General features: G+C 40.1%; 1 protein-coding gene across 5 annotated transcripts in view; it reads left to right on the forward strand.

Moving 5' to 3' along the window:
• Positions 1-12,332, forward strand: part of ANO4 (anoctamin 4) — a 347,220-nt gene that overhangs the window by 160,680 nt on the left and 174,208 nt on the right. The window lies entirely within an intron of this gene.

A 12,332-nucleotide genomic window follows, 5' to 3' on the forward strand; every position in this document is an offset into this window, starting at 1 on the left:
CCAAGAGTTTTGGGCTGAGTAAATTGAATTCATATCCCACAGAGAAGGCTGCAGGGCAAGCAGATGTGGTGGATTTGAAGGCAGAAGTGGGGCCCAGGCCAGAAGTCTGATTATGAATCTGATAGTGCTGAGACCTGGCCAAAATCACATAGGTGGTGAGATAAACATGTCAGGAGTTCGAGAGATTGGTCTGAAAACAAGATTAAAATCGACTGTCATTTGCATACAAATGGTCTTTGAAACAGTGAGATGATAAGAGATGATGGAAGAAAGAAAGAAAGAAAAATGAAAAAGGAGAGAGGATTAAGAGCTGGGATACGGGCCAGTCCAATAGTAAAGCTAAGAGAGAATGTGAATCAGCAGCAAACAAGACCAAGAAAGAATGTCCAGCCAGGATGGAACGTAGCCAGAAATTATGTGTGTTGGAAGTTAAGAGAGTTTATTAAGAAGAGAGGAGTGATTATCTAGGTAATATTGCTGAAAGTCAGAAGTCAAAGACTAAGAACCGGCCATGGATTTAAGTAAAGTTTTAGAAGATCAGGGATGATTTTGATAAGAGCAGCTTTGGTGAAGTGGTAGTGATGAGACCCTGATTAAAGCAGATTTAAGAGAGAATGGAAGGATATAAAGCGGATACTCTGAATATAGACAACTTTTTTTTAAGCAGTTTTGCCATGAAGAATAGTGAAGAAATAGGGGAGCAGCTGAAGAGAAAGTAAGGTCAAGAGAGAGTGTCTTTTCCAAAGAGCAAATCTCTAGCAGGTAACTCATGATGTTGGAAAGGGGAGAATTCATGATGCGGATGTTGGTGAGGGGGATGAGAGCTGTGCACGGTGCAGTCATGAAGAGTTTACCTGTGATAACAGATGGGAAGGGAGGGTATGTGGTTGTTAGCAGCATGATGAGGATCTAAGAAGTTCTCTTCCCACTGTGTCTGTTTCGTTTGTAATGTGGGGAGCAAGGTCATCGCTGAGAATGAGAATGGAACCAAAGAGAGAGAGCCTGAGAAAGGGGGAGAGAGAGAATGAGATACGATGTGATGATATAATGAACAGAACATTTGATTATTGGTCACATTCAAGGCCTTTCAAAAGATTGAATCAGTCCTGTGCAGATTATTCTATATTTGAGGTTTAAGCTTTATGGCCATGATTGGAGTAGGGCTANGGAAAGGGGAGAATTCATGATGCGGATGTTGGTGAGGGGGATGAGAGCTGTGCACGGTGCAGTCATGAAGAGTTTACCTGTGATAACAGATGGGAAGGGAGGGTATGTGGTTGTTAGCAGCATGATGAGGATCTAAGAAGTTCTCTTCCCACTGTGTCAGTTTCATTTGTAATGTGGGGAGCAAGGTCATCGCTGAGAATGAGAATGGAACCAAAGAGAGAGAGCCAGAGAAAGGGGGAGAGAGAGAATGATATACGATGTGATGATATAATGAACAGAACATTTGATTATTGGTCCCATTCAAGGCCTTTCAAAAGATTGAATCAGTCCTGTGCAGATTATTCTATATTTGAGGTTTAAGATTTATGGCCATGATTGGAGTAGGGCTAGTCTCTGTGGTTGCATGTTTTTTTTTTTAAGATTTTATTTATTTATTTTGGAAACAGGGAGGGAGGGAGAAGGAGAGGGAGAGAAACATCAATGTGCGGTTGCCTCTCATGCACCCCTTGTTGGGGACCTGGCCTGCAACCAAGGCATGAGCCCTGACTGGGAATCAAACTTGCAACCCTTTGGTTTACAGGCTGGCACTCAATCCACTGAGCCACACCAGCCAGGGCCATGGCTGCGTGTTTTAAAGTATTTAGGAAAAAGGGAAGAACCATGCTCTGAAGTGTTATGAAGACTCAAAGAAGTCTTCTAAGTTCTCATCAAGAAAAAATTCGTAACTGCCTATGGTGACGATGCTAACTGTTGTGGATATATTGTGGTGATCGTTTCTCAATACACACAAACAGAAAATCATTATGTACGGCTGCCACTGCCAACCACATGCAAGCAGACATTACCCCTGCTGGACCCTATATAAAGCCTATTGTTTAGCACAGAATTATAATTAAATAAAATTATATTAAACAAATCACAATTGGAAACCTATGTTTTAAAGTACATATTTTGGAACAACAAATCATCATGTAATAACAGTTACAAAGTATAACACTCCGCCATAGTGGGTATAGATAGTGGCCTTTTCTTTTTTTTTTTTTTTTTAATAAATTTCTGTAGGGTTATGGAATGTTACCTTTTTTTAAAAAGATTTTATCTATTTATTTATCTTTAGAGGGGAAGGAGAGAGGGAGAGAAACATCAGTGTATGGTTGCCTTTTGTGCATCCCCTGCTGGTAGTTATCCTGCAAAGAACCGGCCTGCAACCCAGGCATGTGCCCTGACTGGGAATCAAACCGCGATCGTCTGGTTCGCAGGCCCGCGCTTAATTCACTGAGCTACACCAGCCAGGGCCTTTTCTTTCTTTTTTTTAAACACTGGGATGCATTCCAGAGCTTTAGGATATGGGTGTATACCCTTTATTTGTATTTGCCATTCACTCTAGCTGCTGCTTTTCTTTTTACCTTTTTTGTTCATTTAGTCATTTAAAATGTTTATTCTATTACAGGTCCAATTTTTACCCCTTTGCCCTCCTCCATCTATTCCCCCCCCCCACTCCCAGTCAATTCCCACACCATTGTCCGTGTCCATGGGTCATTCATGCATGTTCTTTGTCTAGTCCCATCCCCTTAGTTCTACCACTGTCCCCCTCTGGTCACTTTCAGTATGTTCCATGTTAATGTATTTTATCTATTTTCTCATTTTCAGTGTGCCCTGACTTAACATGGCATCATTTTGTGACCTATTAGACTTTGCAGTCTCCTTTTTTGTGTGTTTATTTATTCTAATTCAATTCTACAGGCAGAATATTTAGGCTGAAATAAAAAAAAACTGAAAAAGTTATGTGACATACACAAAACTCTGGACATTAAGCTTGTAGGTTATATTTATTATTACAAGAAATTGAGCTGGAAGTGACCTATTAAATTAATAGTTTCTGGAGACCGCTCAGCCCCTTCTTCCTCCAGCTTGCCTGCATTCCCCATCCAAACAGTTGAACAATTTTGTGTCTACAGCCTGACGGGCCAGACTGGGGAGGAAATGCCCCGACCGGTGCGTCTCAGTAGGTTGGAGCACGGTCCATAGACTGAAGGGCCTCAGATTCTCTTCCTGGGTCTGGGCACGTACTAGAGGCAACCTGTCAATGTTTCTCTCTTACATCAAATGTTTCTCCCCCTCTCCCCCTCCCCCTCCCCCTCTCTCTGAAAGCAGCAATAATAATAATAATAATAATAATAATAATAATAATAAAAACACTGGGGAGGGAAGAAAACATTAAGATCTGGTTAGAGGAGCAAGTCTCAGAGAGAAACTCCGAAATCTTCCAGAGTCCCAGGTGTAAGATAAGAATAGCACTGACATTCACTGGGAATGAGTGGCGATAACTATCTCAGCAATTCACTCCCCGCAGTCACTGACTGCTGGCTTTTCCTTGACTATTATAGTTGCCAGAAAGATCCTTGCGTTTTTTACTTTAAAACCGCCATTTCAGTGGTAAGTTGGATGTACTAAATTTCTTAAATCTTTGCAGTAGTAACAAATTTAAGAATTAAAAATCTGTATGTGTGTATACATTAGCATATATGCTACTCCCATTATGCTAGCATATATTATGATAGCATAATTTTTTAAGCCCCAAATCCTAAATCTTAGAGCATGTGATATTGTCAAACATAAACCTATTTTACTTAGTTTATTACATCATTTGGGGGGGAGGCAGTATTTGTAAACAGTAATGAGGTTAGAAATTGACCTTAGATAACTTTATTTGTAATCATTTTTTAAAAGGCACAACATTTAAGGTCTTTTTAGTTGCTTAAAGCCTCCTCATTCTGAACTCAGTGGAAAGGTTGTCAATCAACCAAAAAGAAAAAAAGAAAACCACACCCAACACACCCACCCATACACACTTACAGACACAAAACACAAACAACAATGGATCTGTATTGTATTTAACAAATAATGTATTGAATACAAAGGGCCATTTTGGTATGCTTTTGCAATACTTTGGTAGCATTTTAGCCAGTCATCTGATTGTTTATTTACCATGCTTCCTCTTGTGAGGTAAACTGCCTATGTTTTGTTTTTTAAGATCAGCTTGTGTATGTCATAGGAAATCTAACCCTTTATTTGATGTCAGGTTTTCATTGCACAGACCTGAAGTCTTAGTTTTTTAAACTGGTGCACAAAGCAGTTTTGTGCTGCTGTTTCTGTTTATGAATATCTCTGTGACTCGTTCTAGTAGGGGATGAGCCTATATGTCATAATTTAAGCACTGGCAATTCACTCACTTAAGCACCCACCCTCCTCTCCGAAATCATTAAGGTAGCAGCTTAGCTCCGTTTGTCTTTAAAGGGTGTTTTACACTTGTGACTTGGAAAGCAAAACCCAAAACAGAGCAAATGATGCTCCCAGGTACAATACCACTGTGAAGTTTTTCTTTCAAGGTGTGATATTTTTTTCCACACTGGCTTCTACTTTATTTTTTTAAATAATGGAAGCATGTGGCTTTATAATTTAGTGTTTTTCTGTCAAGATGGTACATTTACATTTCACTGTTTAGAATCCAGTGACACTTAAAAGATAAAGAGCTGTGCTTTAAAACATTACAGATGATGTACCCAAATGCTGTGCATTTGTGCTCTCCTTCTCTCTATGTACGTGTATGTCGATCTTTCTCCTTTCTAGTTAGAGCAAGATGGGGAGGACTGGCATCCTCACTGGATCCATTACAGCAGGGACCAGGCTTAAAACCTGGCTGGCCTGGGCACAGCTGTGTTTGTACCATGGGCCTTGTTTGTGCACGCTTGGCTGCAAGTGCAGTTCCTTTAAGGACAAAGAAAAGTGTACTTGTCTTCTTTTAAGTATATTTGTTTTTGCTTCGGATCTGCTAATTCTACGTCACGTGCTCCTTCACCAGTCCCAGGGACTCACCTTGGAGACGAGCGGGTTCCAAGTCTTTGCTGTGTATAAAGCCTCCACACACTTTTTGTAAGTTCTTAGTTAAACCTGCACCACTTCTTTACCTGATTTCAGAAACAGAGGCAAGACACAGGGGAATAAACCCCTTCAAAACCCACTCCCAGTGCAAAAGAACTGCTTTCTTTTCATAGAAATGGCCTGTAGGGGGTTCTGTTGGGATAGCAGGGGGATGGGCAGGGACTGTCCTCTGTCATCCAGTGATTTCTTCCGAGAGCCGTTAAGGGGCTTCAGGTGAAGGGGCTCTCATCTGTGGGGGAGAGCTGGATGCGCCTCTAAATAGCCCCCGCCACAGTCATCACAGTAGCCATGGTGCTGGAGTATTGGTTAAGCCAAGGTGTCCTGCCTTGTACCCATCATGCTGTTTGCAGTGTTCTTGCTTTCAATCAGTTTATACTGGGTGTGACTTTAGGGTTTCTACCACTGAATGTAGGCTGTCGTTTCTAGCTTTGTTTTTTCCTCCTCAAATTGTGTAGCTTACTCTTTTGTGCAGTGGAAATTTCATTCCAGCTTTCACTAAACATACTGTGAGAATGGTCACTGATCTAATTTCCTTCTTCTTTTATGTATTTATAAGATTTTTGGCTTATGAATTAGTGATATTGCCACCAGTGATGGTATAACTTGCCTTACTTTGCATTATGTCAGCCCTGTTTAGAGAGTAGAAAAGCCCTACTGTGTTTTTAAAATATCAACTAGTAGAAGCCCAGTACTGCGGTGGGTATACACGCTGCATGTTTTCATATGTGTACTTTTATGTATCATGTTGGCTTGCTGTTCTAGCTTGGATAGTTAAACACCATTGTGAGGCTGGGTTGTCATTTTTATAACTGTCTCAGTGTTTTATCACCTTTTTTTTTACTTTTGACACATGGAATGAGCTGCATGCATTTATACATCAATAAGAGGATGTATTTAATGTGCTTTGTTCTTAATTGAATAAGAATTGAAAGCGTGAATCAATAACACTGATTAAAATGGGAAAGAATATATATTTAAAACTCACATTATTCTGCAAGGTAGATGAGACTTCAGTTTCACCCTCTACTTTCAGTGTGCTTACGCTGATGCATCATAGTTCTCTTGAGAGATTACGGAAGAGCTCTCAAACTGAGTTTCTTATTTGTAGTGAGTCACAGATCTTAGAGCAGCATGGACATTTTTGTCATATTGAGGCCTGTGAAGTCATCCATCTACCTTTTACAAAGTTAATAATCCCAATTCCCAAAGTGCTTTCTGAGAGCTCCCCCACAGGTTGTTAAGTACAAAAAGAAAGAACAAGACAGTCTTCTAGCTCTCTGTGCCATCCGCCCTACGTAATTTTAGCTCATTTCCCTTTGAGTTTACAGATTTTTCTGAGTGTCTACCATCTACTAACAAGTATTTATTTGGAAGATACTTCTTTGGGGCTGAAATGGTATAGAACTTTATTACACATAGTCCTTGGGGAGCTCACAGTCATGTCCAAAAACATGGTCAGTCAGTGTTCTTTGGTTATAAATAGCTGAAGCCAATTCTTTAATCCAAGCAAGGAAGGAATTTAAATCTGAGATATGAAAGGAAAGCCTGGAGGATTAGCCTTGGGGAAAAAAAACAACAGAAACCCAGAAAAGAACTATTTAACTATCTGGAAGAAATGGACCCTTAGCTTTTTTGAGTTTTGCATTATTATTTTGGAAGACCTCAGAGAGACATCCTACTGGCTGTACACCTTTCCCTTGGTTGAGTAGAGGGCGATGAGAGAAAGGACAGAAGGAGACCTCTCTGTCAGCTTTTATAATAGGAGGGAAGGACCCCTTGATTTCCCCTCCCTCTCAGGCTGCACACGGTAGGGGGAAGACACTTGCCCAAAAGGAAATAGAGGCCATGTTAGAAAAGGGAAATACACTAGGAAAAATGTCCACTGCAGGGACAGTCCACCTGCTGCAATAGCAGTCAAACTGCATTAAGGGCTGGAATGGAGATTTAGAGAAAGTTATGGGAACATTCTTACTGTGGAAAATTTAAGAAGGCTTCAAAAGGCATGTGGTTTAAAGATTGGACTTTGAAGGTAAACCAGGGTTTGAACAGGAGGCTGGGGCATGGCCACTTTGATACAGGAAAGAGCATAGTAATAGAGATAGTATATTACACTGGTTATGAATGAAAAGCCTTGTTGTTAGGTATTTGAAACCCAGATATGCTACATAATATAGCTATTCGGACGTGCCCAAATGGCCTAATTTCTCTGAATCTCGATGTCCTCCTTTTGTTCATCAGTGAAAGGGAGGGTATTAATACCTGTCTCACAACATTAGGTTTGCCAGGTGAAATATAGATTTTACAGCTAAGTTCCAGACAAGCTGTGATTACCTTGTGATGAGAGCATGCACCAAATATTACAGGGGGCACACCTATAAGGAAAAAACTTATTCGAAATTCAAATTTTAACTGGTAACCCTTCATTTTTATATTTAATATCTGCCAACCCTCTACAGCATTGTTATGGCAATTAAGCACAATTAATTCATGTGAAGTGCTTAATATGATCCTTGTCACATAGTGGGTGCTCAGTAATAAATGGCAGCGATCATTTTTGCTGTCACCATCATCACAGGCAAAACTCTGAAGCCTGAAAGTACGTACGTTTGGAATAGTTTCTGGCTTAGTTGCTGCCCCGTTGGACCAGTTTCCCAGTTAGCCTGTGCCAGGTACCAGTAAGAGGACTCACTCACACCTTAGGACTCACACCAGGGATACACTGGCCCTGGGCCGTCCACCCTCTTCCTGTATTCATAAGCTTTCTCTTTCCTTCTGCTTGTGTCAGATGTTTCTCTTGCATATTGATTTCACTTGACTTTATCTTTTGGCCACTCATCATCAGTGAATATTATTTTCTATTCCCTTTTATAGGCTAATAACAAGAGCATTAAGAGCACAGGCTTGGGACTGTAAGGGTCAAGAGCAGAGTAAACTGAAGCATTCATTGAAATTTTTTGAATTGGCAACTGTAAAGCATAGTGGGTATGGATCAAATTATCCCACTTTAGTGATTACACAATATAAAATAGAATTAGAAGTCCTCTGAAATCTAAAATATTTCTTCTCTTGCTATTCCTTTATCTGTGTGGCCCATCTTACAGTCCTAGAGAAATGTCAGCAGTCATGGAATATGTCCTTTATTCTCCTGTAGAGCTTGTAAAACGGTGTTTTGTTGATACGTTTGATCATTTCCCCAAGAAATTTTAACCTTCTTTTATCTCTCTTTTAAAACGTAAGCAGCCCTTTCCCTCTTTATGCATGGTTATTTTTTGCTTATATGGCTCTGGCATTTACATGCTGGGCCAAGGTGAAGTCACAGGAGAGAAACTTTAAGATGTTGTTGTTGCCAGTGAGCTAGAATATCTGTAGTGCTGTCTGTATACAGAAGAATTAAATGTTCAATAATAATAAAATTTTATTTTAATAAAATAAAAGCTACAGTTTATTAAGCATTTTCCAGTATTTCCAATCTCAAGCACTGTTGAGTTATTTGCATTCATTATCTCAATTCCTATGATATTCTCATGTCCTTTTTTATGGTTGGGGGAACTGAGGCGCAGAAAAGTTAAAGTAATTTGCCCAAGGACGTGTAGTCAATAAATGGCAGAGCAGAATTCCAACTCCGGTGGTTTGATTTTGTCATTCGTTATGCCGTGACCTTCTTCTTCAGACAACTTGACAGCAACATTCCTAGCAAGTTAGTATAACAGAGCCTTGGGAAATTTAAGTGAAAAGCCCTGTAAGAGTTCAGGCTTTAGCATAAGAAGACTATACTGAAGAAGGCATCCTTAGTGGTCCACTGAAAAAATACACAGTCGCCCTAATGCGTTACTGTTTCTTTCTATTTAAACGATGCTGCACTTCGTAGATTCTTTTTTGTTCTAGATTTTTGCTTTTCCATCCTACCCTTCTCTAGTTCCAAACAAAACTCATTCCCGTTTTCACGAGTTTCAGAGATTACTGTATTTTGCCTTGTATAATGCGCACCCATGTTTTCTGTGCGCATTATACATGGGATTGTTATACCCATTATTATACCCATGGTATGTGATCATTATACCCATGTGTAATGTGCATCCTTATTTTTCCTCAAAAATTTGGGCAAAAACTGCACAACATGTGGCAGAACACGGTATTTTCTGGCCTTCATGTCAAGACTCGGTCTCAAATCAGGGAACAGACTGAACCCAGCCAGTGCTTTTTGTATGCTGTTGCAAACTGTATACAGAAGCGCCATGTTTTAGCCAAACTGCAGAAAATTTTCTGCACAGGGTGAAAGAAAATACTAAATAGCTAGGAAGAAAAGGATCAATTTTATTTAAAGTAGCACTGAAAATTGTAGTTTCACTTTGTTTGTAAATAAACAACTATAGAAGAAGTGAGTCCTCTGTCTAGTGCTTTTAAATTTTACCTTGAAGAGGCTATCACAGTGTAAGATTTCTACCATTAAACAGAATTCCATGTGCTAAAAAAATGACAAATGAATAAACAAAGCCAGCAGTACCAGAGTCCGTGGGGAGAGCAAACGGTGAGGGGCAGTTAAGGAATGGTTTAAAAAGTGGAAGACAGACAACGGACAGGTCTTTTCTGGCTGACTTGTCCCAGATTCTGCCAAGATGAGAGTGAAGATTCAACTTATTCTTTAAGGGAAAAAATAAGGCAAAAGTAAATGTACGGCCAGTCTTCACAACAGTGATAATCACGTCACTCCCACCTTACATCAGCTGTTGCTCCGTTGTTCCCGAGCGTCTTTCACTGCTGCTATTTCTCCTCCAACCCATTTAGTGCCCATAGCAGTCTGTGCGGTTGGATTGCCCCTCTTTCTCTGCAGCTCAGGACATGAAACTATTTGCTCCCAACTACAAAATTAGTAAATGATGGACCCAAACTAAAACCCGTGTCTCTAATTTCTTATTTGTTTTTCACAGTGACAGTTCTTGTTTTCTTGAAGATGAGAATTAGTTGAGTGTGAAATTTTAGTGTTTTCTCAGCACCTTATCTAGAAACAGACTTTTTTTTTTTGAAATGGTGGCAGATGCTTCTTTACTGAGCCCAAGGAATCTGGCCGCCCTTCTTGAGTAGATCGGAAGAACGGATGAAATTGCAGATTTGTTTTCCTGTTTGTGGAGTGGATTTTTGGTGTGGCTGCAAGAAAAGATCTTGCACATGCTCTGAAATTATGTGAAAGAAAAATGATAAGAGCTTCTTAAAGGGACTTCTGTTTTCTTTCTCGTTGCTTTGAAGGTCAACGTGCTGTATTTCAGAGCAGTTCGTGTGCTGTGGTTTAGAAATAACACTAATCATCCCTCATTTGAATTGCTTCCTTTTTTGAGTGCTTTTTTAAAAAAGATGTGTGATGTGAGCTTAGTAAATAGGGGGTGCTTAGGAAAACAAGCTATTTTGGGCCTTGGCAAATATGGGCATTGGGTTCTGTACTCCTTGCTGTCATATGAGGAGGAATTGTCTAAAAATACACACCAGATTCTTCCCTTCAATATTTGCATTTTCTTTTCCCTTTACCGAGGGACATATGTATATATTTGTACTTAGGAGATTCATTTAGAGAAAGTTTTCTGAAGGATCTTTCACAGCCATTTGAACATGCAAAGTGAATAAAGAAAAGCTGTAGCAAAGGGAACCACAAAGAAAAGTGATTAACCTCTGGAAAGAATATTGTGTTTTGTGGAATTTAAAACTGCATCTTCTGCCTGAGGCTATTTCAAATAATTTTATATTTTCGAAAAGCTTGGAGAGATTTAAGTATCTATTAACTCAAGATCATACAACTATAACTAGTGGCCTAAACCCTAAGCCCAGCCTAAACCCTTGACCATGGAAATCAGATAATAGTAACTTCCGCCGTACTTAATACTCTGACTGAGAGGTGAGAGGCTGATGAGCAAGCTCTCAGGAGGCTTGTTGTTGTCTTGTAAGGATGTACTCTTTCATATATCCAGCCCAACCCCTCTATACAGCCAGATCTGTCATGCAGGTTAAGAGTGTAAACAACAGGGTAATGATGCCGAAGGTTCCATGGTCTCTATTCTGTTATACCTCCCAATCCTTTCTCTCTTTCCTTCCTCTGTGAGTCCCTGTCATTATAGCAACAGACCTCAGCATCCAGGAGACTGGGAGACCCCCGTCCACGGAGCCCTGTGTGTAGGAGGTACAAATCCTTCCTGCCGTTTAGAGCTCCGAGGCTCAGATTCCCAAGCCCTCTTTGGAACTCTTAGTGGCAGAGGCGCATTATCTTTTAGGAGGTGACTGTTTGCCAATCCAGGGACACGTGGAAGCAATTTTGTTGAAGGGCAGTCGTTACTGGCTGAAGCAGTGGGGTTATTATTTCCATTTTCAACCTGGGAAACATCCACCTGCTGTTAGCCAAATGGTTCCCCAGTCAGGACCCAGTCGAGAACCGAGTCCGTGAAACTGCCCAATGCCAATCATTTGCAGGAATATTTGTTTTATTTCTCATTGCTTTGAAGGTCAACGTGCTGTATTTCAGAGCAGTTCGTATGCTGTGGTTTAGAAATAACACTAATCATCCCTCATTTGAATTGCTTCCTCTTTTGAGTGCTTTTTTTTTAAAGATGTGTGACGTGAGCTTAGTAAATAGGGGGTGCTTAGGGGGTGCTTAGCTTTTGTAGTGATCAGTGTGGGTGAACCCATCTGGTTTTTCCTACTAACACAAAGCTGAGCTTTCATCTGTAAGTAAAAATGATCTTGCTGCATCACTCGATTTATAATTAAGGAACACTGATATAAAAGAGGGTGATCGGTGTGTCTTTTTCCAGTGGCACTTATGAGGCATCCACTATTACGGAGCCTTTCGAGTTTATGGCACACTGAAGACATTTTGGAACGTGCCATAAATGAAGTTAAGAAGCAGAGATGGAAAGTTTTTCTGGAACCAGTGGAATATCCCGCATGTAAATTTAGGGTTTTCCATTTCAGATCCTCCAGATGAACGGAATTCATTTTCTTTCTTCCTTCTTAAAAGATTTATCTTGGACAGTGGTGGATGCAAGGAAAGTCTGTACCTCCCTCCTCTCCTAATACCATTCATTCTGTGTCTTAACAATGTCATAGAAATACTGAGTTCGCTTATGGGAAATTGAAAGCAAACTCCCAGTTTTAAAATTGGTGTCTTTGAAGCCTAGGAAGTGCAAAAATAGGACACTTGAGGATTTACTTTAGATAGTTATATTAAATTTTGAAATATC

Source organism: Sturnira hondurensis, unplaced genomic scaffold (assembly GCF_014824575.4).
Source record: "Sturnira hondurensis isolate 20B ecotype Veracruz unplaced genomic scaffold, ASM1482457v3 Scaffold0017436, whole genome shotgun sequence".
NCBI lineage: Eukaryota > Metazoa > Chordata > Mammalia > Chiroptera > Phyllostomidae > Sturnira > Sturnira hondurensis.